This window comes from Macrobrachium nipponense, chromosome 31 (genome assembly GCF_015104395.2).
Source record: "Macrobrachium nipponense isolate FS-2020 chromosome 31, ASM1510439v2, whole genome shotgun sequence".
In the NCBI taxonomy this organism is placed as follows: Eukaryota; Metazoa; Arthropoda; class Malacostraca; order Decapoda; family Palaemonidae; genus Macrobrachium; species Macrobrachium nipponense.
In genome coordinates this window covers 51,330,092-51,352,786 of record NC_061093.1, presented here as the reverse complement: position 1 = coordinate 51,352,786, position 22,695 = coordinate 51,330,092, and the positions used below count along the sequence as shown (strand labels likewise).

General features: G+C 33.7%; 1 long non-coding RNA gene across 1 annotated transcript; it reads left to right on the top strand.

Annotated features, from left to right (window-relative positions):
• The first annotated feature begins 4,232 nt into the window (after positions 1-4,232).
• Positions 4,233-5,331, top strand: LOC135206547 (uncharacterized). Its single transcript, XR_010312780.1, has 3 exons — positions 4,233-4,544; positions 5,012-5,089; positions 5,265-5,331. It is a non-coding gene; the product is annotated as an uncharacterized LOC135206547 (long non-coding RNA).
• Positions 5,332-22,695: the final 17,364 nt, after the last annotated feature.

The window sequence follows — 22,695 nt, the reverse complement described above, 5'->3', positions numbered from 1 at the left end:
TAAAGAAATTTGGATTTCCTAGTGAATTTATTTGTTGGTTAAGTATTTTATATAAAAGATGTAAGAGTTGTATTTGTGTAAATGGAATATTTAGCCCTTTTTCCAGATTAAAAGATCTGTTCGTCAGGGATGTCCATTGTCTATGTTACTATTTGTAATTTTTTCAGGAGCCATTGTATCTAGCAATTAAGAGTAATAAGAATATTTAAAGGTCTGAAGCTTCCTAACGATAAAAATGTGTGCTTACAAGGATATGCTGATGACTCCTCTATTATTGTGTCAACGACAAGTCGATTTGTGAAGCAGGAAAAGATAATAACACACTTCGAATTAGCAACTGGTGCTAAACTGAATAAGGAAAATCTTCAATAATTGGTATTGGATTGTGGAAAGAGAGAAATGTTTGGCCTGTGAAGTGGTTGAAGACTGTACTGTAGAATGTACTAAAATATTAGGAATATATTATCATAATAATTTTGAAAAATTAGACTGAAGTTATTAGGAAAATAGAAATATCAGTAGGTATGTTGAGCAAGAGAAAATTATCCATTTTTCAAAAAGCTGTTATAATCAACACTAAAATTTGTTCAAAAGTGTGGTATGTAGCCCATACGTTGCCATACGTTGCCTCAGGAGGCTCAAAAGATAAATTCATGTATCTTCAGGTATTTGTGGAAAGGGATGTATCAGCCAGTTAGCAGAAACACTTTATGTTTGCCAAGAAATAGAGGAGGGGTAGGAATAATAAATGTATAAAGCCAAATCTATTTTAACTTCTACTGTCTTGAAAGATTTGAATAATGACATAGGCTTATGTATATATTATTATAGAAGTAGGTCAAGTTACTTAATAGACATTGATTACCCTAAGGAGGTTTCCTACAATACCCCAAAATTCTATTCAGTAGTAATCGACGTTATTAGAGAAATATGTAATTGTAGGAAATTTCCTATTATGTTTAGTAAGAATATTTTAGATGTACCTATGTAAAGATGTTAGACAAGAGTTGAGGATAACTATCCTCTTCTCTCGATTGGGCAAGTATTTGGGAAAATGTAAATCATCACTTTATTGGAGTAAGTGAAAGAGAATTTCTGTACAAATATATCCATGAACCTATACCAACGAATGATAGACTGTTTATGCTTAAGATAAAAAAGAGTAATAATTGTAATAGATGTGATAATATAGAATACACGATGCACATATTCTATTTTTGCAAGTTTATGAAACCAGTAGTAAGATTTTTCCAGAAAATGTTGAGTGATATATGTAAGATAGAGGGTGTGAATATGCTTAAGATCCTAATGTTAGATTTCTCAAGTAAAAATGAAAAAATATGTAACTCGTATATTATGCTAATTACAGGGTACTTATATTCAATTTGGATAGGGAGACAGTTAAATTTTGATATAAAATGGAAATATATCAGTCTATAAAAAGTAAATTTAGTTATGATAGGTATTTGATGAAAATCCTCCTTAAAGGAAAAATGTATTTATTTTTTACTGATAAGTACCTCAACTGTGTATTTTAAAGTTTATAAAAAATAGATAGGAATTGGTTTGATGTATTGTGATTTTAATTTTTAGATTTTTTTTTTTTTTGTATATGTGTGTACATAAATTACACATATATAGCATATGTATTTATTTGTAAAATGTACTTGATATGATTTTTAAATAAAAGAGAGAAAAAAAAATAATACCTTGCTAAAGCTTTACAGAATAACAGATTCGGTGGCATTTAAGTACTTTTAGACAGTGAACCTCATCCTTATATCCAACAGTTACGGGGACCACAGCAGTCACGCAGTGATTTTTGTGTGTGGGGCGGGGGGATGGGAGAAGTTGCGAGTAAAATATAGGACCAATTAAACTTAAATTGGAAGAAGCTGGGCCCTTAACTAAATTGGAGGGCGAACCCCACACTTCACCAAGGACACCGGGTCCATACAAAATCCTAGCCCTTTCCCTTTCATGTCCAACTGACGTAATAGTACGTAAAAATACTCTATCCCCTATCTATCCAACTGACGAAGCGGTACGTAAAATTACCGAAATTTTTCGTGCGTGTGGATGGGGCAGTTTTTTTTTTTTTTTTTTTTTTTTTTAGTACAAGTAGCGATTTCCACAGGCTAGATCATACCTTGGACCGTGTATCTCGGGTATCAATACGCCAGCCAAGTAGTTTCTGTACTGCGCATGCTCAAATCCTGTACTGCGCTCTGTTTCTTACCCTCTTTTCTATCAATTTTTTCACCGGCTGGACTTATTCATTTTCCATTGAGTTATATGTCGTTATTTTGAGAATTTTATTGGCTTTCTCATAGAAAATAATTCATTCGCCTGACATTCATAGTTTTTGGGTTACGAACGAAAATATAAAAATAAGTAAAGTTTGTTTTTTGTTAAATAGCTCACATTTTTTTCGTATTTAAGAGGGCTGGGACTCTTATTCTGACTATTCCACCATAAAATACTAACATTTAGAAAAAAAAGGACAGAAAATGAACGTTGTTGGCATAAAATTTATATTTTCGCTGAATTTTTTATATAATTATTTTTTCGCACTGTCGAGCGCTTCCAGATACCTCGGATATCTGGGGACACAGCGCTCAAAACTAAGCGGATATGAAAGAGCTAGACTCGTGTAACTTCACCTAGCCACAGACTTACCAACCCGGGGTGAGAACCCCCACCTAACTTCACCTGCAAACGAGTAATAAGGATTTAACCTAACAAATCACACCCAACAACATAGGCCTAGTACCAGGTCCTTACCCGGTGCATACTAGTAAAAGAACAATCAGTAAACTCACCGAAATCTCGACGATAACAATTCACATTGAAAACATAAGAAAATTTTTACAAGCTCACAATTAAAAAATTTGTTTAAAGTAAAATGAAATGTACATTAAGTCGAAGCTACGATTTTCAAGTAACACAATAAAATTAATATTAAAAAACCTATATGCAACTAGATAAGACGTAAAGTTACCTGGCCAATGAACAAATATTATCTGGGGAAATGACTGACTAATGCTATTTCTTAAAAGTTAATAAAAATACTAAATACGACCGTATGAACTTAGCTTTGCTGGGAATGTTGCCACCATTTCTCGTACATCATCCTTCAAACCATCAAACTCCCATGGTAAGTTCAACATGCACAAATTGAATGATCTCCTAAAATAGAAAATTTCGACAAAGCACACACGAACGCTATAATACTTCGATATTTCCGATTCCATCCGCCGAAACTGTGTAAAGCAATGACCTGATTAAGAAGAAACCTGCAAATCGTTGCATTGACGTCTCCATCAAGGACTTTGGAGTCACCTTCTTTAAAACTGGACGATTCCAAAGATGATGACATCCGCTTTTTTCTTTTTTTAGGGGAAACTTTAAAAGATTTGTTTATGCATTAATGCCAACTTTTTTCTATATTGAGTTTTATGACTTCTCGGCTCTTTGATAAAATTGGCTATTGTGTATGTAGTGTACCGGAAATCTTTTATCAATAGTCAACGAACAACAGAATGAAAAATTCTTCCGTGTAATGAGCGAATCAATTTAATGAACATAAGACCTTCAACAGATGCTCTGAAGTTATCTTACCCAAGGTGCACTTCAAATTTTGGTTTTAGAGTCTTCAGATTTTCAGCCCCGAGATTGTACAGTAGAATGTAAGGTTTTCAAGAAAAAGAAAACGGGATTTTCATATTTCCTAAAAGTTATAATAGTGTGGATTTGATAGTTAAAATGGAGTAACCCTTATGATTCTTCGAATATCTGTTATCATATGATTTTGCTAAATAGATCTGTTGGTTCTACAGAACCCCTGCGGTTGTATTGAACCAGATAAGAACGAGAGAGAATAAAAAGAAAAAAGAATGACTAAAGAGGTGTCCTATCCTTTTGCAAGTTTAGTTCAGTAAAAGGTTTAACAAAAATCGTCAGGTTTTCATAAATGCCAGTAAACTTCCATTCTGTTTTCGGTGTTTACATCTCTTTTCCAATATTTTAATAAAAAAAATAAAACTGGAAGTGCTAAAACGTTTAAGCAAATACCCGGCACCACAGAACCAATAAAATATTAAAATATCGCTGCCAGCGAAGACAGAGGAAGTATCTGTCCCTTTTGCAATAATCCTTGGCGACTTGACGTCAACAAAAGTTAACCTCTGGGAAATAAAATTTTACGTAGCTTAGTCATCGCTGTGGTGTGATCAAGGTTGGCGTGGTTTCGATTGTAGCTGTTGGTGTCGACGGTATTTGTTTGGTAAATGGTTTTATATGTCGTGGAACGTAGATTTTAGGCTGTGTGCAATGTGGTTTACGTAGAGTTACGACAATGAATGTTTTCCACTGTGTATATGTCCAGGGTGGCTTACCTGGTTATGCAACCAAGACGCCTTGACTGAAGGTTTTATACGATTATGTTCTGGAAGGTGTTACGGCACTGGAAATTCTTGACTGTCGGTGATTTGTTACACGGTGGAGTCTTCGTTGTATAAAGGGATGGACGAATTCTGCTGACTGTAAGTTAATGTGTTTTACTATTGGAGTTTTACCTTGTGTTAATAATCTAGTTTCTATTTTTCACGAATTTTCATTGTTTATGATTTAATTGGATAGTGGTCTGAACATCCATTAACGTCTGTATTTAATACAACTAATTTCTCATATCTTTGAACTAGTTAAATCTAAATGAGCCTAAGCTAGTTTAATCCGAATAACTTAAAGTTCAATTTAATTTTCTCATGATTGTGTTATCTTTATGAATAACCCTTCCTTAAGATTTGATAGTTTTAAGATTGTTACTTTTTAATTTCTCTAAACTACAATATAGACTAACCATCGCTTCTTTCTTTGCCTTATAACCTTCTCCGTGAATTGCATTATTATTTCAAGTGGGTAACCTTGAACAGGAAAATTTCGTTGGCGTCTGTGACCATTAAAGAATATCATATTTTTTCATGGTTTGCAATACTATACATTTTTTCAGGATCAGGTCAATTCCAAGGAAGTTTTACAAAGTATTACCTGGAATTCAATACTCTATAAGCAGGCAAAGTTTCACGAGGTTAGTGGTAGTTTTTGTAATTAAAATTTACTTTAACTTATATTTTGAAAGCCTTTAAGTGATTTTAGTTATCTTATTTTAAACAAGTTTAACTTATATTTTGAAAGCCTTTAAGTGATTTTAGTTTTTCTTATTTTAAACAAGTTTTCTGAGTTTTTGTAATTTAACTTTCAAGCGAGCTTCCAGTTGCTACTGAATCCCTGACTTCATGAAGTCTGGTCGACTTAATAACGAGCGTCTAGGTAAGCATAGTTACTGTGAACATAGAAATAAAGTAAACACTTGAGTGGAGTACTTTGGCTCTTGAATAATTGAGTAGCTGATGATGTGAGTAGTCTAATTTAGTTATTGAATAATGTTTTCACTGTAAAATAACACCTTAGAAGTGATTTCATGATTGAAACTAACAGAATTAATAAAATACTAAACCACGACTGTAGTTAATCGGGTCTACTTAACTTTGTTTCAAAGGAGTTTATATATATGGTTACTTATATTGGAGGCTTTTTCTGTATAGTTAATTTCTTTTAATGGAAAGCTTCACTTAACATTGTCTGTGGGTAGCTATATTAAATAGTTGTGGGTAGCTATATTGTTAGTAACTGTTTTTTTAATTGAATAGCTAAAATCTGTGGGTAGGTTTTATTTTAAATGTTAAATATATTTCAAGCATATTTTGAGCAGATTTTCCTCTTTTACAAGACAGGCTGATTGATGGATTCATTAAGAGAAAGCTGGATACTTGTTGTGGGTCCTAAAACTCTTGGTCCAGTTGCTTTTACCTCGCTATAATTTGAGATGAGGAAGGATGCTGACACCAGTGATTTTACTATGTTATGAATCTGTTTTCATGGTTCGTATGTGTAATTGTTGGATATTTCAATCAAGGTTTGTATAAACTTAACACTTTTAAGCCCTTGATAATGGAAGAATTAAATCTGAATATTAAGCAGACTGGCTGATTATTGGCAAGCCAGAATAAATGATTGTAGTTAGAAGTGTTCTGAAGTTACTATAAACACCAATAAACTGGTAATAAGTAAAGTTCAAACATTTAGGTAGATATTGAGGTTGTAGTGACCAAACTTTCTCAATGATAGTAAATTAAAAATAAATTAAAAATTTTCTGTATAGATTGTTTTCCTTAAACAGAGCTACCCTTAAACAGAGCTACCAATGGAGTTTTTTAAACCCCGAAGCCCATGAATGAGAAACCTCAAATGAGATGTAACAGCCACTGACGTAGATTGGTAGCTACTGGTAAAACATAGCATAATTGAAATTGGGTCATGGCATAGTAAGCTGAAATTTACTTAAGTTGCTGGACTCAAGGTTATAAAGTTAAGGTAACTGTTATGCAGTGTTCAAAGCCATAAGATTTAATGGAACGTTGAAAGTGTTCTAGGAGTATTCTAGTCAATGACTAAACCTCACTCGCGAAACTATTGGTTACCAAAGAGGTTTAATAACTAAAGTAGTCTGTTTAATCATTAAAACAGATGGGTGACGTATGATCTGAACGCTTTCTCTTAAACCTAAGTAACTTAATCCTTGAGTCTACCCAGTATTCTGATAACACTGGTTCCGTTAATGGTGCTGGAAATAGAAGAGAGCAGATTAAACTTAGAGCCAAAATATCAATGCACTGTAGACCATTTCATTGGGACCGTGACCATCGGTCGTAAATACTCCTTTGCTGGGTCAACTGCGTCATAAGACCTCAATCTGCCGATATTACCAATGACTGCATGAAGATTTGACTAGGCCTGGATGAGACTGTTCACGATTTTGTGGTTTCGTTGAATTCCAAAATAACAATGGAATTGTCCGCAATTTGAGTTTTAATTAATAAGGGCTAATTCCTTAAGGGAACAAATTTGCTTGTAACCAAATTATTTTAGAATGCATATGTCAGAGTAGTGGTTTGTTATTGAGTAGTCCATATAGTAAGAGGGTATAGGTTTTTACCCACAGATTTTGTTGCTGAGAATGCCAACCCATTTCTCTCTCTCTCTCTCTCTCTCTCTCTCTCTCTCTCTCTCTCTCTCTCTCTCTCTCTCTCTCTCTCTCTCTCTCGTACACATACCTAAAAATTCCCTCCGTTAAACGGCTCGAGTTTTGTTCTATAAGAAGGAACTGGGTAAAAATGCTAAAATTCTGATCCTGTGCGTATATCATGGGAAATTTTTATGATGTTAAAGAATGCTATCGCTGATGAAAGTATACCGGTTCTCATCAGTCACTCGTTATGACCTCCGAAACCCACAGGCATTACTCTGAGTTCTTTGCAGCGTCCTTTCGGCCCTTAGAGCTATAACCTCTTTCATTCCTTTTACTGTTGCCCTGTTCATATTCTCATTTTTAATTTTTTTTCTATCTGATTTTTTTTTCATCTGATTTCCCACCCTGTCTTGTTTCGTTGGACAAATGCAAGATTTCCTCCTGTGACACCTTTCAAACCTTAAATTCACTTTCCCCTTCAGTGCTGAATGACCTCATAAGTCCCAGTGCTTGACCTCGAGTGTAAATTCTATCATCTATTCCAGGCCTTAAGATTAACTTATTGGTGAGATCTGGTTTCCAGTGTCCTCCCGACAGAGTTTTATTGCTGGTTTGACTGTTGATGGCTGATTCCAGAATCTTCCTTTTTTTAAGTGATCGCTAATTTTCAAAGATATAGTACGCACTCCTGTGAAAGTCATCAGATTTAGCCACGAGGGAACTATTCTGTAGGGAAATCTTTCTAGCTTCTCTCTCCAGACAGTTCTCATGACATCATCCTATGAATCCAGATAAAATAAAAAGTTAACAAAAAAAGCAACAGGAAAAAAAGTGCTTTATATCTTAGATAGTGACCCCTGAAGGTTTTTAACCCGTGCGTATCTACCTTTGTGGTGTGATTACAAGCCAGTTGGAGATTACTGTAAAAACCTAAACAAAATACTGTGAATTAATGACTTTTTTTTTTTTTTTGTTTTTTTTTTTTTTTTTTTTTTTTTTTTTTTTTTTTTTTTTTTTTTTTTCCCTGGCCAAAATTGTGACTCTTCGCGACTTTTCTTCCCTGTGACGTGATAACCAGCCACCCATCCCATTAGGCGGAGGTCGTATGTACAGACACGCACAAGGTCGTTTCAACCTAATTGCAAGAGTACTTTCTTTGGCTGTTTTAATATATTGCAGTCTTTTTTTTTTCTGTATAACAACGTTTTCCTTCACATATGAGAACTTTGTTTTACGACATCAAAATTGTGTTGAATGTTTTTTATGCGTAACTTTTCGTTTTGCCAGAAATCATTTCAATTTAACTTTGACGCGAAAGTGAAGTTCGTTTTAGTCCATTGTCTTTGTTATCAGGTGTTTCATTTCAGATACATATTTATGCATGGGGAAGTAGAATTTTGTTGCATCAGGAAAGCAGAGAGAGAGAGAGAGAGAGAGAGAGAGAGAGAGAGAGAGAGAGAGAAAGAGATCCACATACAGTCAGACGCTCTAATGCTGCGGAAAGCCACCGCAAGTCAATTGTTTGGGTCCAGGTTTGGTTAATCCTGCTGCAATGATAACTGTAACACCTGAGAGATATTGTCTTTGTACAGAGTATTAGCAATGACAAAAATCAAAATAATAAAGTGACTAAAATTTAACAGTTCTCTTACATTCAGTTTAACAGTTATAACTCGACCAGACAGTCGGTTGACTCTTGTCACACAATGCTGTATCATTCACAACGTCGTTTGCCCTACTATATACTATCGCAGAATTTTCGAACAAATGAGTAATTGATTTCTACATGTTTTTAGCATAGCTTTACTCCATGATTTAAATTCGCCCATTCAACTAATTTTTTCAGAAATTTCGACCAGTAGTTATTTGGAAGCTTGGCAAAATAGCTTACTTCGCTCCATCATTGAAAATGCTGTTTTCTGAATTCATAACAGATTGAAAGCCAATAGTACACTGGACTTGCAGCGTATTCATGTTAGCGGGGCAATTAGTAGGACAGAATGTTGAAAAGTCAACGGAATAAGATGGACATTGTATTATTATACGCGTTACTTTCCATTGTTCATATACACGCACACATTTAAATAAGTATACTTATACATATATATAAATATGTATACACACATATATTGTTGGTTTCTTTAAATAAGCTTAGGTTTTGCGTGCCGGAAAGAAGTCGCTAGTGCGACGCTTTTGGCACGTTTACCAGTTGTTGACCACGCTTGACCTAGATATAATAATAAATATTTCTCGGCTTTATTCCAAATATGGCCTTGCTAAATATATATGATTAATATTTTTTCAAAGAATGAATTCCTCCTGTTTTCACTGTATAGTTAAGAAAACTAATAATTAATGCCTGCTCGCTTTTGTCTATGAGACTAAAACAAAGGCGTCCGTGCACCGCGTGTAAACAATGAGCGAAGAGTAATGTGCGTTCATTGTCCCAAAATCGCATGGTAATGACCTCTGGCTCTGGCAAAATGGATGGGTTATCATTGTGCGGTTTAAAAGGAATGGCGTTGTCTGGCATTCAACAAACGCCGCTAAATATCCTCAAGCAAAGAAGCGTGTATCCTGTTTCTAGCACTGAAGAATATTATTCGGTCGGAACTCGAGAGGTTAGATCATTGCAGACATGCGTGGGACAAGTGCTTCAACTGAAAATATGCTACCGCACGTTATGCGTCATCATCATTTGTTTAAAGACTTTTCAGCAATAAAGCTCGTGCATTTGCTAGAGAGTTTACTATGAGAAGCATTAAGCTTAATACATTACATAAAAAGCACTAGTAATTGTAATAATAAATGAATGAACATCCGGGTTTCTAATTACTATGGCACGAAAGTGGTTGTGAAGGTAGAAAGATTACAGGTGCTTTCGTTCAAGATCGGGCTATCGTGGCCGACAATAAATTCCAAGGTCTTTAGGAAACTTTTGGAGTGGAAGTCCAAAAGACAACAGGAAAAACATATATTACTGGAATAAGTTATTAAATTCATTTATGCCTTTTTAAACAGAATATTAAATGTATATATTTTGTTAGCTTTGGTTTCTATATATATATATATATATATATATATATATATATATATATATATATATATATATTATATACATACACAAAGAAATCACAAAAGTAAGCACGTGATTTTGTTTATTAGCTGAAGCCACTGAGAAAATTTAAAAAAGAATACTAAGTACTTACGTGTATTTAACACATCTTCGTGCCCCGAAGATGTGTTAACTACACGAAAGTGGCTTCAGCTAATATATATATATACTATATATATATATATAATATATATATATATATATATATATATATATATATATATATATATATATATATATAAAACCACGCCGAATAGAGCCAGGCATTCGTGAAGGAAATAATTTGCAAGAACAAGATAGCTCAATGAATTTTCAAGGAGGAGTCATTTCCAGTCGAATGTAATTCACACATCACATCACAGGTCGAGACATCTCTCGAGAGTTCATGAACCAAGGAAGTTCTATTTCCACCCTTGGCTGCCTCTTCATTCCACCTCTCCCCACCATCCCCCCCCTCCCCTCCACCAATCCATCCCTCCACCAATCCATTCCCCCACCACTCCATCCCCACGACCAATCCATTCCCCCACCACTCCATCCCCACGACCAATCCATTCCCCCACCACTCCATACCAACGCGCAACACAAGACGCTCGCATCTAATATATTCCTCTGCCTCTTTATATTCATAAGTGAGTAACGAACAGCTATGATTTAAAAGAATGAGTAATTTATACATATATATATATATATATATATATATATATATATATATATATATATATATATATATATATATATATATATATATAAACTCGGAGCTGGAGTGAGTGAAAAAAAATTGCAATCAAAGAACCATCTTACACACTACTGATCTTCACATAATTCCCTGTGTGGTGGGGGCGAATACTTTACACTATAACGAAAATCAAGGCGACCTTCTAAACTTAGCTTTTTTGAAGAGTTGTCAACTTAAACTTGTCATTCACTTCATTCCCTAAATATAAAAAAAAACTGCAGGAATACCGCCTTTTCCCACTCTGATTCAATAGATGATTAGTTCCTACATCCCGTAACTCTCGGGTAAATACGTTGCTACTGTTAATCTGTTTCCCGACTTTATCAGGCTGTTTTAATTCTCCTTTAGCTGGTTAGGAAATTTGATTAGAATGAGTCAGTCTTCATGGTACTAATTTCCATTGTGATATCAAAAATATTGTTAGTCAAGATTCTTTCAAGCTTGTTCGTCCAACTGCTAATGATTCTCTTCCAAGTGTAGAGAGACTAATTACTTTTATATGAATCAAACCGTTTTTTTTTTATTAGAATTTAATTCGTTTTATAAATTTATTCTAAAACCCCACAAAAAGGAATAATGCTCTAACGAAATTCGATGTAGTACCCAAGTTACTCCTAAACCTATCTTGATGTCGAGTTCAGTCGAGTTGAATATAAAATTTAGGCCATAGGCCAAGCACTGGTACCTATGAGGTCATTCAGCGCTGAAATGGAAATTGACAGTGAAAGGTTTGAAAGGTGTAACACAAGGAAAACCTCGCAGTTGCACTATGAAACAATTGTTAGGAGAGGACGGAAAGTAAGATGAAGAAAGAGTATATGAAAGGAGGTACAGTAAAAGGAACGAAACTAGTTGCAGCAAGGGGCCGAAGGCACGCTGCAAAGAACCTTAAGTAATGCCTACAGTGCACCGCATGAGGTCCACTGACGGAACTACCCCCCTACGGGATATCTTGATGTCAGAATAGAGAGCGCTTGAGGATCGTGAAACTCAAACTAGTTTCAGGACTATTTTCCTGGCGGTCTCAAAGGATCTAGAATCAAAATATGCGGCATAAATATTCATACTCACGGTTGAATTAACGATAGTTCCGTTTTGAATTCCCGTGTCGCTCTTTTACATGGAAATTGCGTAATCTTTTGGAATGAACTATACCACCTGAGTTTGCTAATCTCTTTTTCCGAAGCATAAAAGTTCGGCAGTGAATATTAAGTCGATAATTACTATATAGTATCGGAATTTTTTCTCGCATAAAAGATATTGATATCTGTTTTACACACGCACACTCTCTTTCTCTCTCTCTCTCTCTCTCTCTCTCTCTCGCATCTTCTATCTCCTCTCCCTCTCTCTCTCTCTCTCTCTGCTACAACAACAACTACTACTACTACTACAAACACACACACACACACACACACACACACACACATTCGTATAACTTCTATCACGATGATAACGCCAACTAAAATACGCAAAATATACAGCCACTGAAAAGTAAAGCAAAGAGGTGCAAGATTTAGAAGCTGCTCCAAGGAGATTTGCTTAATCCAGGTACTTAGTTAATCCTAGATCGCTATTCCCTAAACTGAATCCAAACATAATGAACTATGTATGCGTTGAAAAGGTTATACTATATCCCTTTAATCTTAGTTGAATCTCGTAAAACATAGAGGCAGACGTCTTTGAAATCTTGCATTTCCCTGGAGGCGGCCTGCTTGATATTATCTCAGAGTAAATGAAAAAGATCCTGTTCTTCGCCGTTGCGCTTTTCTCATATTCACGCACCTGATGCACACACTGTCACCTTTATCCGATGTTTTGATAAGAAGTTATTGCCGAAAAACAGCGCTACTTCGGCTTTGAATTCGTTAGTAAGTTTTCTTTTATTATTATTATTATTATTATTATTATTATTATTATTATTATTATTATTATTATTATTATTATTATTATTGTTGTTGTTTTCCGACAAATTATTTCCCCAAACAATATGACTACACATCTGTTTACTGATTATGAAATATTGTATTTCTTCCTCTTTTATTCGATGGTAGGAGCAAAAATCCTTAATGCAAAATAAATTATGCAATAATTGTGAGCAGTAATAATGATATTTTAAATAATTTAGTAAGTTTTTTATTATAATTTTCTGACAAATTATTTTCCAAACAATATGACTACACATCTGTTTACTGATTATGACTATGAAATACTGTATTTGCGTTTGTATTAATTCAGCTTTCATTCGATGGTAGGAGCTAAAATCATTAATACAAAATAAATTATTTAATAATTGTGAGCATTAATAACGATATTTGAAATAATTCCACTTTTTACTTGAGAGTCGGGCACTAAAGAGAGGTCCATATATATAGTTGATCAGATATAAAAAATGTTCAGCTTAATTACTTTACAAAGTACAATTAACTCCAGTTCAAATCATACTCAATATTAATAAGTAACTTCGGTATGATTATCCAGTTACTTGTATGTTGAATAAATCGTATTCAGTAAAAATAAAAGCAAGTTGCAGTGAAATTACTGTTTCTCTGCAAAATAAAGGAAATGTTTTTCCCTATTTACATTACATAGTATGTATATGCCTTATTAAAAGTTAAATAGCAACTTTTTTCCATTCGCCAACAATAAATAAGACGTCGAATAAAATTATTCAGAAGTATTTACGGGAAAAAAAAATCTCATTAAAACTTTTCGTTTAATGAAATCCTGAGAGCGTGTAGTGTCTGGCAACATAAAAGGAAAAAAAGGAGATAGAGTTTGTTGTGGCAGCAACGACGCAATATTTAAAACGCGGCGTTTAATTCTTCAGGAAAATAGAGCCTTCAGAGGACAGCGCACCTAGACCTATTTCACCGGCGGAGACAAGTTTGCCAATGACTTCGGAAGTGTCTGGGTATTGTTCCAGCAACATCTCGTGCACAGTTCCTCTCGATAAATTGCAGTTTGGAATTTCACCTGACAAACAGCTACATAAATTCTTGCGCCTTCTCTCTCCCTCCATACACCGGTACCGGTCTGTCCCCATACACTCCCAGATCCAGTTTCCCGGACCTTGCTTCGATTGGAGGCAGTTTATTGAAGCTCACATTTATCAGTTATTGGGCTGTATAATGATATATATGTACAATATGTATAACTGAATCACGAAAGTTAGGAACATGATAAATCCATAAATAAAGATATATGCCACGAAGGAAAAATAAACGAATGAGGATCTGCAAGATCTTTCGACGTTAAACGTCCTTTACTGAGCAGAGACACATATGTGTGTGTATATATATATATATGTGTGTGGTGTGTGTGTGTGTGTGTGTGTGTGTGTTGTGTGTGTGTGTGCATAAGGCAAATCAGAACCAAGTTTAAATAATCTCTTCTCACGAGTATCCTGGCTATTAAGAACAAAGCCTTCCATATTTCTCATTAAACCAATATCAATCAAAGAAAGTTCATCCATTATAGCTTTAGGCATAGTAACTATCCCCAAATTCTATAATGGCAATGAAACTTGTTTCAATTTATTAAATTATGTATTATGAAAAAGGGGAAGAATTCTTGTTGTTATCTGGTTTGGATTTCGGTTGCCCTGCTACTGACCTTCCTTTGAGCAATTTCATGGTTTTTAGAAATGATTGTCCTCTCGACTGAAAAATATTGGTTTGATCTCGGATATTTCTGGTTTACGTTCTAGAATACAGGTACTGGCGCAAGACAATTTTAACAAAATATTTACTCATTGGACTCCCATTTTTCGCCACAAAAGACCTCAACATTCAAAAATCGCTACCTAAATTTAACACAGGTGTTTAGGTTCGTCATTTTAAATAAATCTGATTATTATAATAATAATGTTAAAATCAAATTAAATGATAGTGCGAAATTCAGGAAGATAGGTAAACATAATTTCACTGCTACCTTTAAAAATGAAGACTAAATTAACAGATTATTAAAATATCTTAATAACGATCATTTATCAATCGCTATAAAGTATAAGGGCTCTTCATATGGTATAACGTACGGTCTTCCGAAAGTACATAAACAGGGTATACTTGTCAGACTTATCTTAGCTTCAAATAACACTCCTAATAATAAAATGGCTAAAATTTTTGTACCTTTACTTCCTCTACTTACATCAAACTGCATTTTAAAGAAAAGATCCTTTGCCAAGATTCTGACCTTTTTTACTGACGTGACGGAGGAGGAATCTATCCAGATTATTTTAGATAAATTATTTCATCTTCCTATCTCTGTTTTTTAGTGATTTTAAGTATTTTTGAAAGTTTTTACAGTTGTCAGTACAGGACACTGCCTTCATTTTAAATGACTAACCCGACAAACTGATGTTATGGCTGTGGGATCCCCATTAGGACCATTCGCAGATATTTTCATGAGCTCCTTGGTAAGATTCGCCTCCCCAACAAAAAATTAATAGTCTGCATTCAATTCCAGAGTGAGGTCAAATATTTTCGGCCTCAAATCCCATTCGCCTAATTTGACAGAGGCATGGAAATGACACCTGGTGGGGAAGTAGGCAAAATAGACAAAAAGGTGTTGCGGGCTCTGATCTGGAACAATAGTATAAAGAGTTTTTAGTTTTATGACCAGCGTCAACGTATGTGGAGAACCCTTCAAAACTGCTTTTTCTTTATCATTATTCTCATATTGAAGTGCGATTTGGATGGATAATCATTGGAATGATTTTCCACGGCTTTAAGTAAGAGATGAGTTAAAGTTTATTTGATATTGTTAAGTAATTAAGGTGAACATTTTTAGCAAGGGTCAGCTGTATATAGACCCTTTTCCCTGTGAAACAGAATATTCACCGTAGAAAGTAAGTATATAACGGCCAGTTATATGTATGGACTGAAAAAAAAAGGCTTTCGCCCTTAAATGATCATAATGTAACCATCCTATAATGTAACCATCCTATGAATGTAACAAATATAAATCCCGATAGGATTTATATGGCCCTTCCGAAGCAGAGGAGTCATCCTTTATCTCCCCCCCCCCCTCCCCCCCCCCCGCCCCACCCCCCCACAACCCCCGCCCTGCCCGCCCGGGGCCAACTCCGCTCTCCACAATCTTTTCTCCTTGAAACACCCCAGCTGGAACAGGTGACTCTTGTACGTCATAATTATTTCATTAGACGTTGTGGAACGCACTCTTGTGACCATAGTTGTAGAACTCAACAACAGTATTACTCGTGTAATAGGCTGAGTCAGGTTGTTTCTTCCAGTGAAACAATAGACTATGAAATGAAGCATTTGTTCAGTAATAAAGTAAAACTACTAATCTTATTTCGTTGTTGTCACTTGTCCCCAAATATGTATTGTACATACTATATGCGTCTTAATATCCAAATTCAAATCAAGGTAAATGAATTTCCATTGCAGATAACTAGGTTAATGGTAAAGTTATTAGAGGTGTTTTTGATTACTATAGTGTGGACGTGATATATATTCCATTAACTGGTTAAGATAAGTGATGTTGGTGTGACACCAGCGTATGATAAATTTTAATAAATCGTTACATTTATAATTGTACTGGAAGTGTCCCGATTAGGTTCGAATGTAGTCTGGTCATTTTGTACGTTAGGCTTTCATTCATTTGTAACTCGTTGTGAAATTAGGATACGTTATTGTCATTCGTACAATGGTCTAGAGCAGACAATAAATAAATGTCAGTGTAAAAGCTTGAGATAGAAGAGATAAGGGGACTGCTAATTAAGTAAATGGTAACGATAATTCCATCGTGTAGAAAACATATTACAATTTCTTATGTAAAACATGCATCAGCCATATTTCTTACGAGACTGAAGGTTTTTTTTTTTAAGTATGACTTTACTGGTGAGTCTTAAAAAAATAAAATAAAAAATTGCAGAGACTGATGGACGACGCTGAAATTATTAGAGAATGTATTTTACTATGATTCCCTTTGAGAATACGCCAGCGACAAATTTTTCGTTGTGAATGCACGGAAATATGAGAAGGCTTATTTGCTGAAACATTTTTTCACTGTGTTGAAAAAGGACTTTGCCTGTTTCGGTGCTCTCCTCTTTATGATGAAAGTCACGGGAAGTTGCGGTCTCCATATAACAAAGGAATATGACAAAAAAAACAATAATGTGAATCGAACGGTCTGAAAGTATTGTATGAGTACCGCCATCTTTGTAGGCCAAAGAAGCTTAATATTCGTTAAGTTGCTTTCAATCGATATTACGTCAAGTATTTGATTACTATACAAAAAGGCAGCTTAGACTCGAAAATCATATGTAGAACATGCGTCAAGGTTTACAAATTCTTTCTAATGCTCGTATGATATGCAATGATACATTCGAATCTATGTTGACATTTTCAAATGAAATTAACTGGAATATGCTGATAATGGTTAAAAAAAAAAAATGAATTCAGTCGTAAATAAAACTTAGAAGAGAACTGAAATAAGATTTTCCAGCAACTGACCAGGGAAAAATGGTGACCTTGATGTAGGAGATGAAAAAAATACACCGCAATGACCCTCAAGGTAGGTCGTAGAGTTTCATTACACTGCAACAAAAACGACACTTTTATGTCCTTTCGCATTTAATAATTCAAACAAGTCCTTTGTGTTAAAAACGAGCACCTTATCTTCCAGGAGAGTTCCCGAGGTGATAATCTGCATATTATTTACTCGCGCACATAAATGAGTTTAAGAAATGAGCCGGTATTTCAAGGACATTTATCTGCATACAAGGACTTAGAAAAGAATACATTGCTATGCATATTGTGTATATGAGTTCATGTGAATGAGCGTCAGCGATATGCATAACTGTCTGTCCGTTAGTTATAAGCTTAAAGCTCCGTAGTGGGTTAGTGTGAGGTGTACTGTAGGCATTACTTAAGGGTCTTCGCAGCGTCCCTTCGGCCTCTAGCTGCAACCCCTTTCATTCCTTTAACTGTAACTCTATTCATATTCTCTCTCTTCCTTCCGACTCTCCACCCTCTCGAATAATTGTTTCATAGTGCAATTGCTTTGAGGTTTTCCTCCCGTCACACCTTTCGACCCTTTACAGTGTCGGCCTCATAAGTCCCAGAGCTTGGCCTTTGACCTAAATTCTACATTCTATTCTGTTCCATAACCTTAAAGCTGCACTTCTCTAAATCCAGTTCCATGTGTTGTTATACATTTCGTAACCATCTGTCCAGAGGTCATTTCACCGTTTTAAATAGATCCCTGATTGAAACGTAACGGTTAAATTGTAAGGAGAGAAAATTACATTTTTAATGAGAATGTCTCCTAAATATTTCATGCAAGAACTACCAGAATGATATTGTTATCAAATTCTGAATAATTATATATATATATATATATATATATATTATATAATATATATTATATATATATATATACATGTAGATACATACATACATACAATATATATATATATATACATATATATATATATATATATTGAATGATAATGATTGTTTGCCTAAAATAAATACAATGTGATCGCATTACATTCTCCATGAAATTTTTGATGGAAAAGTTAGAAGAGAGAGCGCTACAAATAGCCTTTCTCCAAAAGACTGGCGTGAGAAAACACGTAAATAAGAGAGCTGTTTGTTAACGAAAAGTCTCGCTCTTTGTTGATGAAATGTTTTGCTCGCTACGTTGCAAAAACTGAACAAAACCAACAAAAACCAGAGAAAAATAGAATTAGGCAAATAAAACTCTCCTTCTCCGGTGACAAAATAGACAAGAACCTTGAAGGAGCCTATGAAGGACCCAAACAATAAACATCGGGTGGAAAGTGAATTTTATAAAGCTGGCTTTCAGAATACCTGTCTTCGTCTTCAGACTTCACGATTCTTAAATTAGGTCCTTATCTTCCAGGCGAACTCTCGAGAGTGGTAATTACCGGTTATGCACTCTTGTACATAACGTCGGAGAAGGGATAATTACTTCCTTAATAATGAGTGTGTTTTAATAAGAGGAGTCGAGTGCCATTAAAGTGACACTTCTCTCTCTCTCTCTCTCTCTCTCTCTCTCTCTCTCTGGTTTCATTCTTCTTTTTATCAACAAGCAACTCACCTATGACTCATTGGGTTGTGAGATAGAAGATGTGTCTTTTTCCAGAAAAAGATTAATATTGTGCTTGGTAGCATTATTCAACATAGTGAATATTTCTTAACTTCAGTATTAATTATATACTGCTAATTAGGTAATTTACGAATGTAATAGAATGCAATCAGGGTAAATTGCTATACGAAATATTTGTGAATATGATATCACTGGTATTGTAAAAATCTGAGGAATATTATCAATTTATTTATTTTATTTCATTTATTTATTCATTTATTTTTTGCGTCAATGATCATCCGTTTTGGAACTCATTTGCAAAAGCAGTCCATCTATACTTTTTAACGATATTAAAAACTCAAGCCCTACCGAACAAATAATTATTGAGCATAAATCTGTATTACAATAAGCTTACCAACATATTTCGGAAACATTAATAAAATCGACTGGGGCCATTTTTTTAGGTCATACACTAAACTGTTATTGACTTTCGGAACTATATATTTAATTAACTGCTAATATGCATGGTCATTAAATGGAAATTGATTAACTATAAATATTCGCCAATCAGAGCCAGTCCCTATTGTCATATGGAAAGCTTAACCAATTATGTCAAATTAACCGTTAATTACAGTGCTACATGTAGGTGTATTACATTTAGTAACATGGTTTGTACTCACAAATGTGCTTTTATGAATAATACGCCACCCTATTTGCTAAAAAAAAAAAAAAAAGTTTGCTATTGGGTATACGCAGAAACTATTGTTGATAATTTCCCTTACTTTTATTGAAAATGTGTTACGGGGGAATAATAAAGAAACAAATAAAATTATAAAAAAACACAGCTTAACGAGAAAGAAGGCAGCCTTCATATCTTTACGAAAAGGAGCAAATATCACGTAATTAAATACGTCATCGTAATCCTGCATGGTAGCCTTAATGGCAGAAAGTCCTCGTTAAATAATTATATATCTGCCACGATGTCGAATCCCATCAAATGCTGCAGCATAGATCACTGCCCTTACAGCTCTTCCGCTACTTTAATCCAATCTCTTCTCTTTAGTACCTCTCCTCTTTATATCACAAAAGTCTTAACAAATACAAACTCTTCATCAAACCACACTTAATTCAGTAGGCGTTGATGGACGAGTACAACTCAGTGCAGGTCAGTTTCAGCTTCGAATCCGCTACGATTTTAGTGAATCATGAATGAATGAATGTCTCCATCAACTATTAATCCTTGTGGCGTGAGCTCTGGAATTGGCCTCCAGGCTGGAACCAGAGGATTTAATTATGCAATTTCAACGACAGTCACACGTGAGACTTTAGCGACTGAGAGAAAACAGCAACTTCTTTAATTCCTTCCCTTGTTGAATTCATTCAAATTTCTTGCTTGTGTACATATAATGACCGATTAATTTAAATGACTTCTTTTTTTTATCCAAGAATCCCGTAAAAAGAAACAACATTATTCATACATTAATTCACATATCCCCTGTGGATTTTACCAGTTCAGGAAAAAACTTGTTGGGTTATATGTAGTTGAACTTAAAACTTATCTCTTCCGTGTTTGCCCTCTTTCAAATACATCTGAAATTCTTATCTTTAGTAGTCCTACTCTCGTATATCAGCAATCGCTCTGACACTGTACAAAGTATTCCATTGCAAACACTGAGTCTAGAGGTTCAGTTAACTGGGGAATTAGATTTGAATCACTAGCTTTTCAAGTCTTCTCTTCGAAAAAAAAAAAAAACGTTTCACTGAATAATTTGTGAATATCTGAAGAAATGCAAGAGCACTACGATATTAAAATCAAATGAGGTTTTAAGACATGGAAGGGATTTTATTCAGTCACTTTTTGTTGATGTCTAGATTTTAGCGAACGGATCTCAAACAAGCATCAACTTCTGATAATATGTGCCATAAATTTCATATCTACTTACTAAAGTCTTCACAGTCTGATTCTAGTGTATATGCTAAACAGTAAAATTGTACTTTCGGTTGTAAATGCATATAGGCAACATTTTGGATAATATACTCATTCCCATATACACATACACTTCATATATATATATATATATATATATATATATATATATATGTGTGTGTATATATATCTATATATATATATATAACTTATATATATTCATATATCTAGAATATATATATATATATATATATATATATATATATATATATATATAGGTGGGTAGTAAGCTTGTTTTCGTGCTTGTGCGTGTACGTATAGATAGTAGATGAAAACGGCCTTCCAATGAAGAATGAATTAAAAACGAGTTTAATTATAGTTTGGTTGTTTTTTCATTAAAAAAAAAAAAAAACCTTTTCTGCGGTAATGGGAGCTTTCAATAAGTAAAAAGATTCTGAATCAAGGATGATCTAGTTTACAATTTTTTTTTTAATTAAAAACGACATTTGTTTAAAGCAGTTTTAATGTTAGCTTTAGTCCAGTTATGAAATGAAAAATAAATATCTAAGTGAACTGTTGAGGGTGGACCTGACCTTTGATATTTTTTTGCTCTTCTTTGCATTTTATACCCAGACTAAAGCTATTAATATTACCTTATATATATATATATATATATATATATATATATATATATATATATATATATATCATATATATAAATATATATGTATAACTATATATATATAAATATATATACAACAATATTATATATATATATATATATATATATATCTATAACTATACATGTATAATAATAACTATATATATATATATATGATATATAGCATAATATATATATATATATATATATATATATATTAATATATGTTACTAGTTTAGATCCATATATATATATATATATAGTAAATATATAGTATATATTACATATATAACTATAGATAGATATGTAATAGTTTATATATATTATATATATATATATATATATATATATATAAATTATACTATAGTTAATATATTATATAATATCTAATATCATGAGTTTAGATCTATAAGATATATATCATTTATACTCATATCCCTATTTATTTTATATATTATGCCTATTATCATAATTAATATATATATTATCTATATATATTTAATAATATATATATATATAATAATGCATTATATGATATATATATATAGATTATATAGACATATATATATTGGTATATATTTACATATCATAGTATTTTAAAAACATTTTCATGGTAAAAAATATGATTTCATATAATATTATCTCAAGCTTTTTATGAACGTTGAGCGATATGTCGTCTTCTGCCAGCAACACCGAAAGGAAGAAATCCGTCGGATATGCCAAAATGAAAATGGTAATTAATGTTCTCCTGTTCTTCTGTAATTGATAGGCACTGGCAAATCACGATGGACATATGCTGCATCTGCTAATTGGTCTAATAGATGCCGGCATTCATCTTTTCTATCACGCTTGCAACGTCATCATCCGTGTTGGCTTTTCACTTATTTTACTTCTTGAGGCCTTTTAAGCGACACAAATACACGTGTAGCATTTCTATATAATAAAGGGAAAATAATAATAATAATAAAACTGCTCGTTTTGAGTCTTACTCCCTTATCTCTATGCTTTATGCAATGGCACATAACATTACATTTTCTCTCTCGAGCTCTAGTCTAACGGCCTACACGTGGTCTATTTGCTATAACTA